Genomic DNA, 14,507 nt, shown 5'->3' with positions numbered 1-14,507 from the left:
GGAAAGGGGTGTGGCTAATGAGGGCGGGTGGCTATGATGATCATGAAGGGAGCCTGCACTTCTGAATTTGCTGCTGCACTATTTCAGTAAATTCTCATGGGTGGAGTCCAGTCCCCCCCCCCCCGGCTTACTTTACTTTCGATGTGGCCAAGGGGTGTTTGCGAGTGTCCTTCCTTTTATTTTCATTCTGCAAATCCTCTCCCCAGTGGTCTACATTCTGTCCCCCTCCCCGGGTGCCTGTACTTCAGTTAAAGCCCAGGGAAAGACATACTGTAATGAAGTCACTCCTTCCATGAGGCTTTTCAGTCTGATCAGGGGCACAGGCAGCAAGGAAGGCTGCAGACTGCTCGAGAAATGCACACATACCATCCAGCCACCTCATAACCATAAGATAAGCCCAGACCCCCACTGCCACGGCAGTTCTAAAGCTCCCTGAGAAGGAGGCAGGAAAACTGAAGCCTCTTTTGCAGAAGAAGAAAAATTTTGAGAAATTCAAGGTCAGATTTTGGGACCTAGCTGGCTTGAATTTCAAAGCATAGGAAACACAAGTAATGAATGTCTTTTTCATATCATCCAAAGTGGGAACTTTGTGAAGCTCCCTCATGGAGAGAGTTGCCAATTCACTATACTTCTGAACACACTCAATAAATACCCCTATGAACCTTGGGGGCCATAAAGCCCCTAAGTAGGAAGCACAATGCCCCTCTGCTCCCTGTCCATCCAACCTGACATTTTTATTTATTTGTATCTGTACTAACAATCAACATAAAAAAATTAAACAATAATCTCCATTGTTAAAGTCATCAAACAAATAACACATCACCAGACACCCCCCCCAAAAAAAACAGCATAAAGAGAATTCAAAGAGCCAAACTAGCAGATAATAACTCAAACAGTGACAGAGCATACTGAAAAACACAAGACTTCAAACACCAGGGGAACACAAGCAAAGAGGAGAAGGATTTAAACCAGGGATGGGCAACTTTTGGCCCTCCAGATGTTGCTGGGCTGCAGCTCTCACCATCTGTGACATTGCTGACTGGGGCTGATGGGAGTTGGGATTGGACAACATCTGGAGGGCCAAACGTACCCTATGGACATGCTGGTTAGGGCCGATGGGTGTTGGAGTCCAACAGCATCTGGAAGGCTACAGGCACCCTACCCTTTATCTAACTCTTGGGGCAGGGAGTTCCACATACAAGTCACTGCCACAGAAAATATCCTCTCATCCCTTGCCACCAGCCAGTTCTCAGAAGGCTGTATCATGCACAGAAGGGCTTACATTGAAAGGACAGGCAGAGGAGGAAACAGTCGCTCAAACAACTTGGCCCTAAGCAATGTAGGTCATGGCCACCACCTTCAGTTACCCTTTGAAGCTGACCAGCAGCCAATGCGATAAAGAGGTCATGTGATCACAACAGTTGGCTCTGGTCAAGATTTTGGCAGTAGCACTCTGAACCAAGTGTCCGCATGGTGTTCAGGGCAGCCCCACAGAGAGTGCACTGCGGTAGTCCAGACACATTGTAACTAAAGCATGTATAGCCATGGTTATGTCTGACTTCACCACAAATGGGCACATCTGCTACACTAAGCTGGGTGAAAGCACTATGTGGGGTTATAAAAACAGGCTCTTATGTTTTGGCATATATCCATGTTGAGCAAAGGTTGAAGCCCATTATTGCATTCAATGGCTTTGGCATCATTGTGCTTTCCTCTCAACTGGCATCTGCTGTATTGTTTTATTTTTTCTCCTTTCTCTTTTAGCCTCAACCCAAACATATATAATTATATCTGTGTTAGGCAGTTTTTCATATGTTCACAGCCTCTTGTCTTATTGCACCTATTTGACGGTTTTATAATTCAGAGGTAATTGCATTGCAATTATTTTTCATGATGCATGGTGAAGTTTTATATTGTGTAGTTGGCAGATATTTTTTACGACGTTGTTTTCTCTAATGGGTAAATTAGACCTAGTTCTATCATATAGAAAGATGGCTTTTTAAAAATCCTATGACAAACTATAGATTGGAGAAAACACTCAAGATTTTTTTCCGTATGTGCCAAAAAATGAAAGAGAAAGGGAATATGTAATTAGGTGATCAAGTAGTGCCTATGAGTATAGTATCACCGTCTGTGGATCTAGTTTCAGCTGTCCACTGGTAATGATGGATAGTGTCCATTAACAGGCTGGTCTCACATACAGAATTCAGGAAGGAAAATCTCCCTTCATTGCCAATAACATTGCTTTAATGCCAAATAAGCGCCATTTGCTGGAAATCACAAACGGGGAGAGGGCTGTTGTGCTCTTGTGCAACTTATTTTTATTTTATATTTCTTAAATGTATATATACCACATTTTCCTCCAAGGATCTCAGAGAGGAGGTCAGGTTTCCTGTTCCCCTGGTGCATTCATTATAGTTGTCCAATTTCCCTGCTTTTTAATGTTTGATAGAAATATCTGTTGGCAATATGTACTTTCTTAAACCGCAAGGTTTTTTTGCCTGTTAGTGAATAGAGATCTGGTTGGCCACAGAATGTTGGACTAGATGGACTTTCAGTCTGGTCCATCAGGGCTCCTCTTATGCTGTTCTTATGTACATATTTGGGTCAAAACCAATGATATCAGCAAGGTGGAAATGTCTTCTCCAAACCACTCAGATTATACAAAATATTCGCCTTTTGCTCAGTTCAATTCCATTGGCCACATTTGGACATCAAGCTGACATATGACTTAGCCACCAAGACATGAATATGCCTAGACTCCCCTAGGGATGGGGGAGAAGTTCCAATCTGGATATAAATCCAGGGCAGGCTCCACATTTTAAAATGAACCACTCTAACTTTCCTGCCCTGGACTTACATGCAGATTGGAATGCAGCTGTCAATCAGAGTACACACTTCTCTGAATTTTGTGGTACAGTTTCAGTTCAAAAACTGTATTCAAAAGTGTATATTTTTACTGAAAAATGACCACAAAAGTGTGATTTGTTTTTTTTTGGGGGGGGGTGGATTGAAAAGCATACAAAATGCATTTTGTAGGGAACAAAATGCATATAAAAGGCATATAATTTAAATGTAATTTTTAAAAAATCCACGAAGAACAAGATGGAACAGACATATGATTAGTTGCAAGCAAAACTGACACAGAACAGAAACAGGCTGATCAAACAGAGGAGACTGAAAGTTTTGCTTCTGCTTTCTGTGGCTTCCCCTGTTGTTTGAACCTGGAACTGTGGTTAGTATTTGTTGGAGTCAGGGCTGACGCTGGAGGTGGCCAGGCTGGGCCCTGGCCAAGAGTCCCTGTGGCCCAGTGGGCCCCCTAAAGGGACCCGGGGGGTGGAGCTCCCTTTCCGTGATCTGCTGCACTGTCGAGTCAGCAACCTGACCCTGCCACAGATCACGGAGAGGGAGCTTCCAGGCACCTCCTCCAATACAGACGTGGCCTGCAATAAGCCTGTCCACAATGTCCCAGCTACTTCTTCCGTCAGTGTGAATGCTGTGTGTGCTGTGTGAGCATGCTTGCCATCACCTAAGATGGCGGTGGGGGCTTCCCTAAGGGCCTGATGCCTCTGCCGCCATTTTGGTTAATGGCAGGCATGTGCGATACACACACACATCACACCTAGGATGGTGGTGGTGGGGCTTCCCTAAGGGCCTAATGCCTCCACCACCATCTTGGTTAATGGCGGGCATGTGAGATACACACACACACACACATCATTCACATGACACGAGAGGCAGGTGGGGCATGCAGGCAGGCTTATTAGCCCCACACTGCCTGTATGGGTGTCTTACGCTATGGTGCCACGGGCCTGGGGCAGGCTGGTGTCCAAGGGCCCAGCATGCCTGGTGCCATTCCTGCTTGGAGTATTGGTAAAATTTAGCAGAGTTTAGCTGAGTGGAGATTGGTCAGCGTTTTGTGCAGCATGTGTGTGTGTGGTTTACTTGGGAGAAAACAAGCTTTGCCTTGCTTTGAATCACGGAGACTTTAGACTTAGTAAAATAAGAAAAGTTCTTTATTAAAAGAAAGACATATTTGTTAGGAAAGGCTCTAGTTCAAGCTAACTAGTTGGAGGTGCCGGACCACGCTTGGACATAGCCCTGATGCTTCAGAGGAAAGAGACAAAAGGTTTGCTCTCCCTCCGCTACTCAGAGAAGAAAAAAGGAGAGGATGAAAGTGAGGTCAGCTCCTTGAGGGAATCAGATTAAAATGAAGGGAAGACAGGTAGAGGAACACAGGTAAGGGCAGGCAGTCTAGCCAGCTGGAGGACCCTCTCTCTATCTTCCTTTAGGTATGCAAAGACAACCAAATAGTGGTTGTTCTTGCCACACTTCCAACAGTACTGTATTAACTAGGCAGTAACACCTTAATTAAGGAATCCTCCAGGAACTAAGCTCCATTTAAGGAAGGCTTTTTTAAAGGTGAAACTGACCAACTTTGCTATGGATAAACTTTCAAACCTGTGCCTTTGCTCTAAGGTGAAACTAACCAGCCTCTGTCTGCTTTGCTATCAATAAACTAATAAACCTGTGCCTTTGCATTGCTAGGGTGAAACTGACAATCCTCTGTGTTTGCTTTGCATTAAAGAGATCTCTTGCTTTCTCCCAGGGCTAGGGAGGGAAGGATCCAATAGGATTTGGAGGACGAGGAGGAAGAGGGAGGGTGCCAGGTAAAAGAGGGAGAAAGGTAAGGGAAGGAGTAATCAGAAACAAAGAATATCTGTGAGTGGGGTGGCAGAACTAGAGAGAGGAAAGATGCCTACCACTGGTTCCTGTCCCACCCACTTTGGGCATGTGTCCAAAGGAATGCAGAGCTCCAAGGGGGGGAGGAGGAGTTCCCTGGGGGGAAGTTCTCTGCCTCTGCCCTACCTGAAGCCTGCCATTCAAGTTTCTCTCAAAATCTAGTTTGGTGTAGTAGTTACGGTTAAAATAGGACTAAGGGAGGCCAGGTTCAAATCTCCAGTTAGCCACAAAGCTCACTGGGTGATTTTTGTCCACTCATCTCTCAGCCTAACTTACCTCACAGGGTTGTTGTGCAGATAAAAGTGGGATGGAGGAAAAGGATATATTAGCCTCAGCTTCATGGCAGAAGGACAGAATAAAAATGTAATGCATTAAAAAAAAGCAAAGTTCTGTGAGGGTAGCAGAACGCCATTAGTAAAGGAGGGTTTAACACGTAGGCCAGAGGGAGGCGCAAGCGCAGAAGATCGTTTTAGAATGGAAAATTACCAAGCTCACAGTTGGAGAATTGTATCTTTGTACCTTTGTTGCCTGTAACTGAATAAAAGTGCTGTGCCTCTGCTAGCAATAAAGCCATCTGTTGAACCGAATTTGGGCCTGAGACTCTGTTCTTATACCGTAACATTTGGCGCCCGAACAGGGACTTGAGATCAGGGGTATTTCCCCCTGCTCTACTTGGAGTCTCGGTCAGGGATATTTCCCCTGTATCCGCCTTGGTCCCCGCGGTTCCCCGGATCGCTTCACCACCTCCCTTGGGAGCGCGTCTTCAGCAGTTGCTGATGCCCGATCGAGCTGAGGGAGACGCCGGGGAGCGGTGTTGAACCAACGAGGTCCTTTCGGAAGTTCGGTCCAGATCACTTTACACTCGGTACCGGAGGTGTTCACTGCCAGGCGAGTATAAGGGGATCTTTCTCATTACTGTCCTGTTTCTGCCTGCCAGCCGATCCCAGTGGATCGAAGGGGGGTCTGATCCGCCCCCATTTCTGTTTCTCTGTCGGGAGGATTGGGAGGAGGGTTTCCTGTCATTTGTTTGGTGAGTGTGTGACTGACCACTCGATTCCCATGTCTGACCGTTGGACGCACTAGTCCTGGGACGCCCTAGGGTGTCTTGAAAGTCCGGGAGACGTGGGCAGTGGTGTATGCCTGAAACCCTCGCTTCAGCAGGTCGACTCCCCCAATTCCTATAGTCGGCTTGTATCCTGTGATCCTCCCCTTCTTTGTGTTGTTTTCTGTCCTGATTTGATTAGGTTAGGAAAGAACTAGGTTAGGATGGGGGGAGGCTCTTCAACCCCTTTGGCTCTCATGGTCAAACACTTTTCTGAAGTCTTTGATACTAGCACCTGCAATATAGAGGCCATGAAGACTAAGTGTTCCTGGGACTGGCCAGGACTCAGACCCCTGGTGGATTGGCCCTCTGAAGGTACTTTTTATGGTCTGGCCATTTCCCACCTCTGGAAAGTAGTCATAGTGGAAGGCAATCCTGGATGCCCTGTAGATATCCATTATGTGGAAGGATGGAAGAAGGTGGCTAACAATCCACCGCCCTGGGCGAAGAAATGGGTGGAAAATGCAGCTATGATTATGCTAACTCAGGTTAAGAAGGCCCCTAAGGCGGGTCGCAAAATGAATCAGAAGGCCAAGGTGCAGCCCGACCTCTGTTATACTGTCACCTGGAAACAGAAAACAGCTTCAGAAGACCAGGCCGAGAAATCAGAAAAACCTGTTTTAGGAACTCAGCCTGAAGAATCACCTCCGCCGTATGTGTGTCCTTGTCCATCTCCGGCACCATCAGCTCCACCACCCCTTGTAACTGAGACTCGGTCGGTAGAGCATGAGACTCCGGATAAACACCTATACCCTCTGCTGCCCGGGGCAGAGGGTCAAGAAAGCCCCGCAGGAGAGGGCGTTGAAAGCCTCCGGAGCTCTGCCCGATTAATAGAAAAAGAGTTGGGGAAGCCCAGCCCCTTTAAACAGAGGAAAGAGATAAGTACCAGTCAAAGAAGGGACAAAAATACAGATGAAAGCAACCTTGCGGACTCTAAAATCCTGCCTGTTCGCACCGTCCCAGCTATGGTTCCCGCCTCAGACCCAATTGATCCCGGCAAAGTAGTCTACAAATCGGTTGATACCTATACGTATGTGCCATTTAGTTCCTCCGACTTGCTCAACTGGAAAAATCATGGACCATCGTATGAAGAGGAACCGGAGAAATTTGTGGATATGGTTGAAGGCATAGTGTCAGCCCAGAACCCCACCTGGTCCGACATACAGCAGTTACAGGGATATTTGATGACTACGGAGCAACGAATGCAAATTCAGACTAACTTGGAAGAGGCTGCAGGCAAAATTGCCAAGCGGGAGGGAGCGGGTGACGAAGATCGAGCAATGTATATAGCCAGATATGCTCCAACTGTAGACCCACGCTGGGACCTTTCTAGTGGAGAGGACCGTATAACCATGCGTCAGTACCAACAAGCTTTTATCGAAGTGGTGAAAAAGGGCCGGAAGCGAATGATGAACATGCAAAAGATCCACGATGTAGTCCAGGAAAAGGATGAAAGCCCTGGGGCTTTTCTTGAACGACTTTTTAAGGCATACTGGAGATACACCCCCATCGACCCTGAGGATGAAAGGAACCGACAGACAGTGGCGCTGGCCTTCGTGTCCCAATCAGCACCGGACATCAGAAAGAAGTTACAGAAAGCTGAGGGCTTCGAAGGAATGCCCCTCAGCCAGTTAAAGGTCCTAGCAGATAAAGTATTTCTCAATCGAGATGTGGAAGAGAAACGGGAACAAGTAAAACGGATGAAGGAAAAGGCTAATCTTCTTGCAGCTGTCCTGAGGCCCCAGGAGTCACGAGAACAATTCCCACACCCTCGTCCGTCTTTAGGACATAATCAATGTGCATATTGTAAAAAGGAAGGCCATTGGAAAAATGAATGTCTGGAAAGACCTCCAGGGTGGGGAAGAGGACGTGGACAGGATAATAGGTCCCATCGAGGACAAAGCCGGGGAAGGGGACGTGGAAACCTGAATCCTCAGGCTCCCCCGTTCCGACCTCCACCCCCCCCCTTGGACAACCTGCCCGCACTATGACCATGGAAGACTATTATGAAGGGGAGGACTGAGAATGCCTACGGGACATTCTGCCTCCCGACCCCGTACTGGAAATCACTGTGGGAGGCAGGAAAATCAAGGGTCTTCTGGACTCCGGAGCTCAGCGTTCGGTCCTCAATGTGCTGCCTGTTGAGTTACCCATTAAAAGGAAAACCTACATACCCGTCATAGGGGCGGGAGGACAAATCCTTCAGGCCCCCCAGTTTAAACCAGTAGGCACCAAGGTTGGTTCCTGTGAGGTTGATCACGAGTTCATCCTGATCCCTTCTTGTCCAATACCATTAATCGGCCGCGATCTACTCTGTAAAGTTCAAGCTACCTTGTCTTTTCACCCAGATGGCCGAGTCACCGCCACGGCTAACAGACAGCCTCTGACGTTGACTTGCCCCCTCCAAGAAGCCTGGAGACTCGGACCAGCCATGGGTCTGTGTGCACCGGCAATTATTCATCAGTCACTGACAGCCCTCCGTGTCATCGGGGCTGTGCCTGGAGTGTGGGCTGAAGATCACCCTGGAGGGTTGGCCAGACTGGCCATACCCCTTCGGATAGAATTAAAGGACGATTACACCGTAGTTAATCAAGCCCAGTACCCAATTCCAGCAGAGGCCCGAATCTCCATGCATGAACATTTGGGGAAATTAGTTCAACTTAAGGTCCTGGTGCCGACCACATCTGCTTGGAATACCCCCTTATTACCTGTAATAAAGCCCAGTTCTGGACCAGTCCCCCTCTATCGTCCAGTGCAAGACCTCCGATTGGTAAATCAGCAAACCAAAGATATTGTGGCGGCGGTCGCTAATCCATATTCTCTGATAGGTTTGATCCCTGGAGGAAGTCAGTGGTATTCTGTGATTGATTTGAAAGACGCTTTCTTCACTATCCCCTTACATCCTGATTCTCAAGCAATCTTTGCTTTTACCAGGGTACATCCACAGACTGGTCGGAAAAGACAGTTCACCTGGTCACGGTTGCCTCAAGGGTTCAAGAATTCACCCACCCTGTTTGGCCAGCAACTAGCCAAGGACCTTCAGCAATTCCAAGAAGAGGTCGGGTTAGTGCTTCAGTACGTAGATGACCTCCTCCTGCCCCGCCGGACTGAACAAGAATGCTCCACCGACACGGTCGAATTACTCAGATGGCTCCAGAACTGTGGGTACCGTGCTAGTAGGGCCAAAGCTCAAATATGTAGCCAAGAAGTCACCTACTTAGGATTCACGATCAACAAGGATACCCGTGTTTTAGGCAGTAGTAGAACCCAGGCTATTAATTGCCTGCCCCGGCCTACCAACAAGAAGGAGCTCCGTGTATTTTTGGGAATGGTTGGCTACTGTCGTATTTGGATTTTAGATTATGCTTCCATGGCTAGACCATTATACGATCTGTTAACAGGAAGGGTGCCAGAATCTTGTCCCATAAATTGGACAAGAGAAGAAATCCAGGCCTTAGAACGGTTAAAGCAGTCATTAACTAGCTCACCTGCTTTAGGGTTACCAGACATTACTAAACCCTTTCAGCTTTTTGTCGATGAGAGAAAAGGAACCGCTGTAGGAGTTCTCACACAGCAAGTTGGAACCTGGAACCGACCGGTCGCGTATCTCAGCAAAAATATGGATCCTGTTAGCCGAGGATGGCCAGGCTGTCTCCGGAGTATAGCGGCAGCCTCGCTTCTCTTGACAGAAGCTGTCAAACTGACGTACGGCCAAACTATAGAAGTGACTGCATCCCATTCTATCCAATCTTTACTAGAAGTGCATGGGCCTAAATGGATGACCAACTCTCGCTTGGTAAAATATCGAGCCCAGCTATGTGAAAATCCTAACATAATTATAAGGGACCAAGCGACCCTGAATCCGGCTACCCTGATGCCCCTGCCTGGACGATTAATACACCAGTGTGATGAAATTATGTCAACCGTACATTCCAGCCGACCAGATTTGAAGGATGTGCCAATCCCTGGGGGAGTTATATTGTTTACTGATGGAAGTAGCTCTATCATAAACGGAGTCTGGCATGCAGGGTATGCTGTGGTCACTGAAGATCAAATCCTAATGGCTAAACCTCTGCCACCTGGTACGTCTGCCCAGAAAGCTGAACTCATAGCCCTAATTGAAGTCTTGAAGTGGGCTGAAGGGAAAAAGGTTACCATCTACACCGATTCTAAATATGCTTTCTTAACTGTTCAAGTACATGGAGCCCTTTATTGGGAAAGAGGATTTCTGACTGCAGAAGGCAAGGAAGTGGCACATGCCCCTGAAATTCACCAATTACTGGAAGTCATTTGGAAGCCTGCACAAGTAGCTGTAATCCATTGTCGAGCCCACACAGGGAAAGCTAACCCTGTGGCTAGAGGGAATGCTAGAGCTGATAAGGCTGCCAAAGAAGCCGCCCTAGAATCCTTACCCAAGACTGACAATATAATGACTATTTCGTTACCCTCTCTGACTCAGGGCCCGCAATATACCCAGGAAGAAATTGAGGAGAGTCAGAGACAAAATTATACCCTTCAACGGGGCTGGTATGTTCTTACTGATGGCAGGATTTGGGTACCCCAAAGGTTAGCCCGTACGGCCGTTTTCCATATGCACAATAAATGCCACCTAGGAAAAGAGGCACTCCGATACTTAATTGAGAAGACTATGTTTATTGATAAACTTGCTTCCCTGTGCACTGAAGCATCTCGACGATGTGTAACTTGTGCCCGAAGCAATCCCCGAAGAGGACCCGTCCCTGAACCAGGCCAGATTCTCCGGGGAAGTCGCCCGTTTCAAGTGATCCAGGTGGACTTCACCCATATGCCACCAGCCGGGGGCTACAAACTTTTATTAGTGACTGTATGCACCTTTTCCCGATGGGTTGAGGCCTGGCCAGTCCGGTCTGAAGGATCCAAGGGAGTAGTAAAGCATTTACTTGAGGACATCATCCCCAGGTACAGGTTGCCCCGACAGATTAACAGTGATAACGGCACAGCCTTTCAAGCTGAAGTGACGGAAAAACTCAGCAGAGCTCTTGGAGTGGACTGGAAACTCCATTGTGCCTGGAGACCTCAGAGCAGCGGAGCGGTTGAACGGGCCAATCAGACCCTGAAATTGCACCTCAGGAAAATGTGCGCGGAAACAAAGACTAAATGGATTCAGATGCTGCCGGTGGCTTTGCTACACATGAGATGTACACCTGGAGCTAATGGTCTCACCCCATATGAACTGGTTTACGGGAGGCCACCACCTTTGCCTGTGGCAGTGGATACCCTGACATTAAGGGGGGAAATAAACCTGAAGCGCATTTTAAGAGAATTAAACCGAACTGTTCTAGAGATAGGTCAGTACACAGAACAGAGCCCCTTGGGACTCACCACCCCTGTCCATGGATTCCGCCCCGGAGATACAGTATGGGTCAAAAGTTACAAGGAAAAATTTGGGAAGGACCTTTTGTTGTCTTATTAACTACCCCTACTGCCTTAAAGGTCGAAGGAAACCCTACCTGGATCCACTGGAGTCGTGCTAAAATAGCCTCTCCGGAAGGATGGACGATTGCCAACCAGAGAGACCTGAAGATGACCTTGAGAAGGGAGGCCACCCCGCGGGACGCGACGGGAGAAGCCTCCTCGGGACCGGCAACTGAGGGAGCGAAATAGCTGAGGGCGCTGCATCCCCAACCGTCCTGGATAGAGTAGTGGGACACCGCCCGAAGATTCAGATTTGCCCAACTTCAACTAGAATGCCCTGTTGTAAATTGTCTTATTTGATTATACTGTTCCAGTTTGGGGTTATTCTAATGCTGCTGTTGTTTCCTCCCCACTGTGAAATGGCTTCCCTCCCATTATGCAGGATTTGTATTAAGACTGTTAGGAACCATAACAATATCCAGGACACTATAGTTTATCAGAGTAAATTCAGTTGTAAAGGAACAACTGTCACTTGCCAGTTTCGTAACGTTAGTTACTCAGTCTGTACTCAGGGAAATCAGACAACTTGCTATGACCCCAAAGAAAATCCTGAACAGTGGTGGCTCCAGGTAAGGGAAGGCACGCAGAGTGGACGGGTGCTCTCCCAAATTAGGTTAGCCACCCCTAATACTAAAGCGTGGATCAAAATTGAGCCTTGTGAGATTTCAAAATGGCCTGACCAATGTGGAGGTTATGATTGGGAGAAGACCTATACATGGAATGACAAATACATCTGCCCGGAAAAAGGAATAAGTACTGAATGCATGAATCAATGTCCTTACTGGAACTGTGTGGGCTGGGCCACCTGGCAAACTACCGGGATAAGTGCTCATCTTTCTAAGGTCACAGTACAAAGTGACTGCGGGCCTCGGAAGTGTAATTATGTAAATTTTACTATTAATAATTCACAGGCCTTTCTGAGTAAGTTTGGGCAACACTTTGGGTTACGCATTCATGGCCGGGGAAAGGACCCATTAGGATTGTTTTATCTGAAACTCGTCCAATTGACAGAAGCGGGTCATACCTTGCAGCAGACTTTCTTCTCCGAATTCTGGGAGGAAATAAAAACCCCTTTTCAGGTGCCTGAAGTGGCCAGAAATTTGTTTATTACTTTTGCAGAAACTGTTGCCACCACTTTAAATATCAGCAACTGTTATGTTTGTGGGGGGACTCAGATTGGAGATCACTGGCCCTGGGAAGCTGCTGAGTTGAATGTTAGTCAGCCCTATAACACTACCAATGTCTCAAACCCCCACAGTCAATGGATATTGAAGGCTACCCTTGTTGGTCATTGGTGCGTACAAAGAATCTCCCCCGGAGCCCCGCAGATAGGTCAGATGCCCTGTGAAACCATGACCATTTTGAACCAGTCCACTGTTAGTTATTGGCCCAATGCCTCTATGATTCCGGTTAACCTGTTATGGACATTGGAGTTAAAGTTAAGATTAAATTTATCAGTTGTTAACAATAATTCCTGGAAAGCATTGCCAGGGTTTTACTGGGTTTGTGGGAAATATGCTTATTCCAAACTACCCGAACCCTGGGAGGGAACTTGTACCCTAGGAGAGGTCAGACCATCCTTCTTTCTCATCCCCCTCAGTGCAGGGGTTCGGTTGGGACATCCAGTGTATGATAGAAAAAAAAGAATGACGATTAAGATTGGTGACTGGAAGGATGATGAGTGGCCCCCTGAGAGAATAGTCCAGTACTATGGACCTGCGACCTGGGCCCAGGATGGGTCTTATGGGTACAGGACCCCAATTTACATGTTGAATAGAATAATTCGGTTACAGGCGGTGCTTGAACTTATAACGAATGAAACTGCAAGAGCCTAGACTGTCCTGTCTAAAACACAGACCCAGCTTAGGAATGCTGTATATCAAAACAGGCTCGCCCTTGATTACCTGTTGGCAGCGGAAGGAGGAGTCTGTGGGAAGTTTAATTTGACTAATTGCTGTCTACACATTGATGATAATGGAAAAGTAATAGAAGACATAACTGATAAAATAATTAAGCTTGCACATGTGCCTGTGCAAACATGGAAAGGATTTGAGTGGGCGAAAGGATTGGGCCCATGGTTCCAATGGGTAGGAGGGATACGAGGTATCATTGGAATAATACTTGTGGGAATTTTGATGTGTGTTTTGTTACCTTGTATTTTACCTCTGATTATGCAAGGGCTAAGAAACATGATGGAAAACATAGCAGACAGGAGGACAGCAGTACAGCTAATGGCGTTGTATGAATACAGATCCATAGCTACATGTGAGAATGATACTCCCTGAACCTCTTAGTGAGGGTCAGTGAAGTATCAAGGGGAGGACTGTGAGGGTAGCAGAACGCCATTAGTAAAGGAGGGTTTAACACGTAGGCCAGAGGGAGGCGCAAGCGCAGAAGATCGCTTTAGAATGGAAAATTACCAAGCTCACAGTTGGAGAATTGTATCTTTGTATCTTTGTTGCCTGTAACTGAATAAAAGTGCTGTGCCTCTGCTAGCAATAAAGCCATCTGTTGAACCGAATTTGGGCCTGAGACTCTGTTCTTATACCGTAACAGTTCTAACTTCCTACTGTGTAAATTATGTGTCAATATATCCATATATTAGCCAGTTTCATAGATTCAGCCAGTGGTTTACACCCTAGATTGCCACTTTAGCAGAGTTTATTCCTAGAAGTTCATGTTCCTCTGGTGCTCGCTGCTATGTTGCAAAAACTGAATGCACTGCTAGTAGATGCTAATCTATAATATCGTCCTGGGAATGAAGCAATAAAATCTGGTTTGTGCAAGGAGGGAGAATTGCATCAGGAAACTTGCTATTAATTGCTTTGTAGAAAGAGAGGTGTGGCCCAATCCTGTAAATTTGCTCAGGAAGAAATCCTGCAGTCCTCACCTTGCCTGCAGTGCCTCTCTCTATGGAAAGACACCATATCAGAGTACTGTTTGGGCAATCTTTTTAAGTTGAGACCTATTCCAGTCTGCATCTGTGTTGGAATTGTTTTTTAATATGTTCTTAAACTTTCTTTTTTTAAATGTTTTTAATCCTAGAAGATGTTTTCATAGCTTTTTTAAAGTAACATTTGGAAGATGTTTTGTTTTAATGTGTTTCAAAGTTTGTTTTTATGATGTTTTAATGTTTTTAGTGCTTTTGTTTGCTGCCCTGGGCTCCTGCTCGGAGGGCGGGTGGGATATAAATCAAATAATAATAACA

General features: G+C 46.7%; 1 pseudogene; it reads left to right on the top strand.

Moving 5' to 3' along the window:
- The first annotated feature begins 11,658 nt into the window (after positions 1-11,658).
- On the top strand, positions 11,659-13,584 carry LOC133363081 (endogenous retrovirus group 3 member 1 Env polyprotein-like; annotated as a pseudogene).
- The last annotated feature ends 923 nt before the right edge of the window (positions 13,585-14,507 follow it).

Source organism: Rhineura floridana, chromosome 8 (genome assembly GCF_030035675.1).
Source record: "Rhineura floridana isolate rRhiFlo1 chromosome 8, rRhiFlo1.hap2, whole genome shotgun sequence".
NCBI lineage: Eukaryota > Metazoa > Chordata > Lepidosauria > Squamata > Rhineuridae > Rhineura > Rhineura floridana.
Note: the sequence above shows the minus strand (reverse complement) of the source record. Positions and strands in the feature narration are given on the sequence as shown.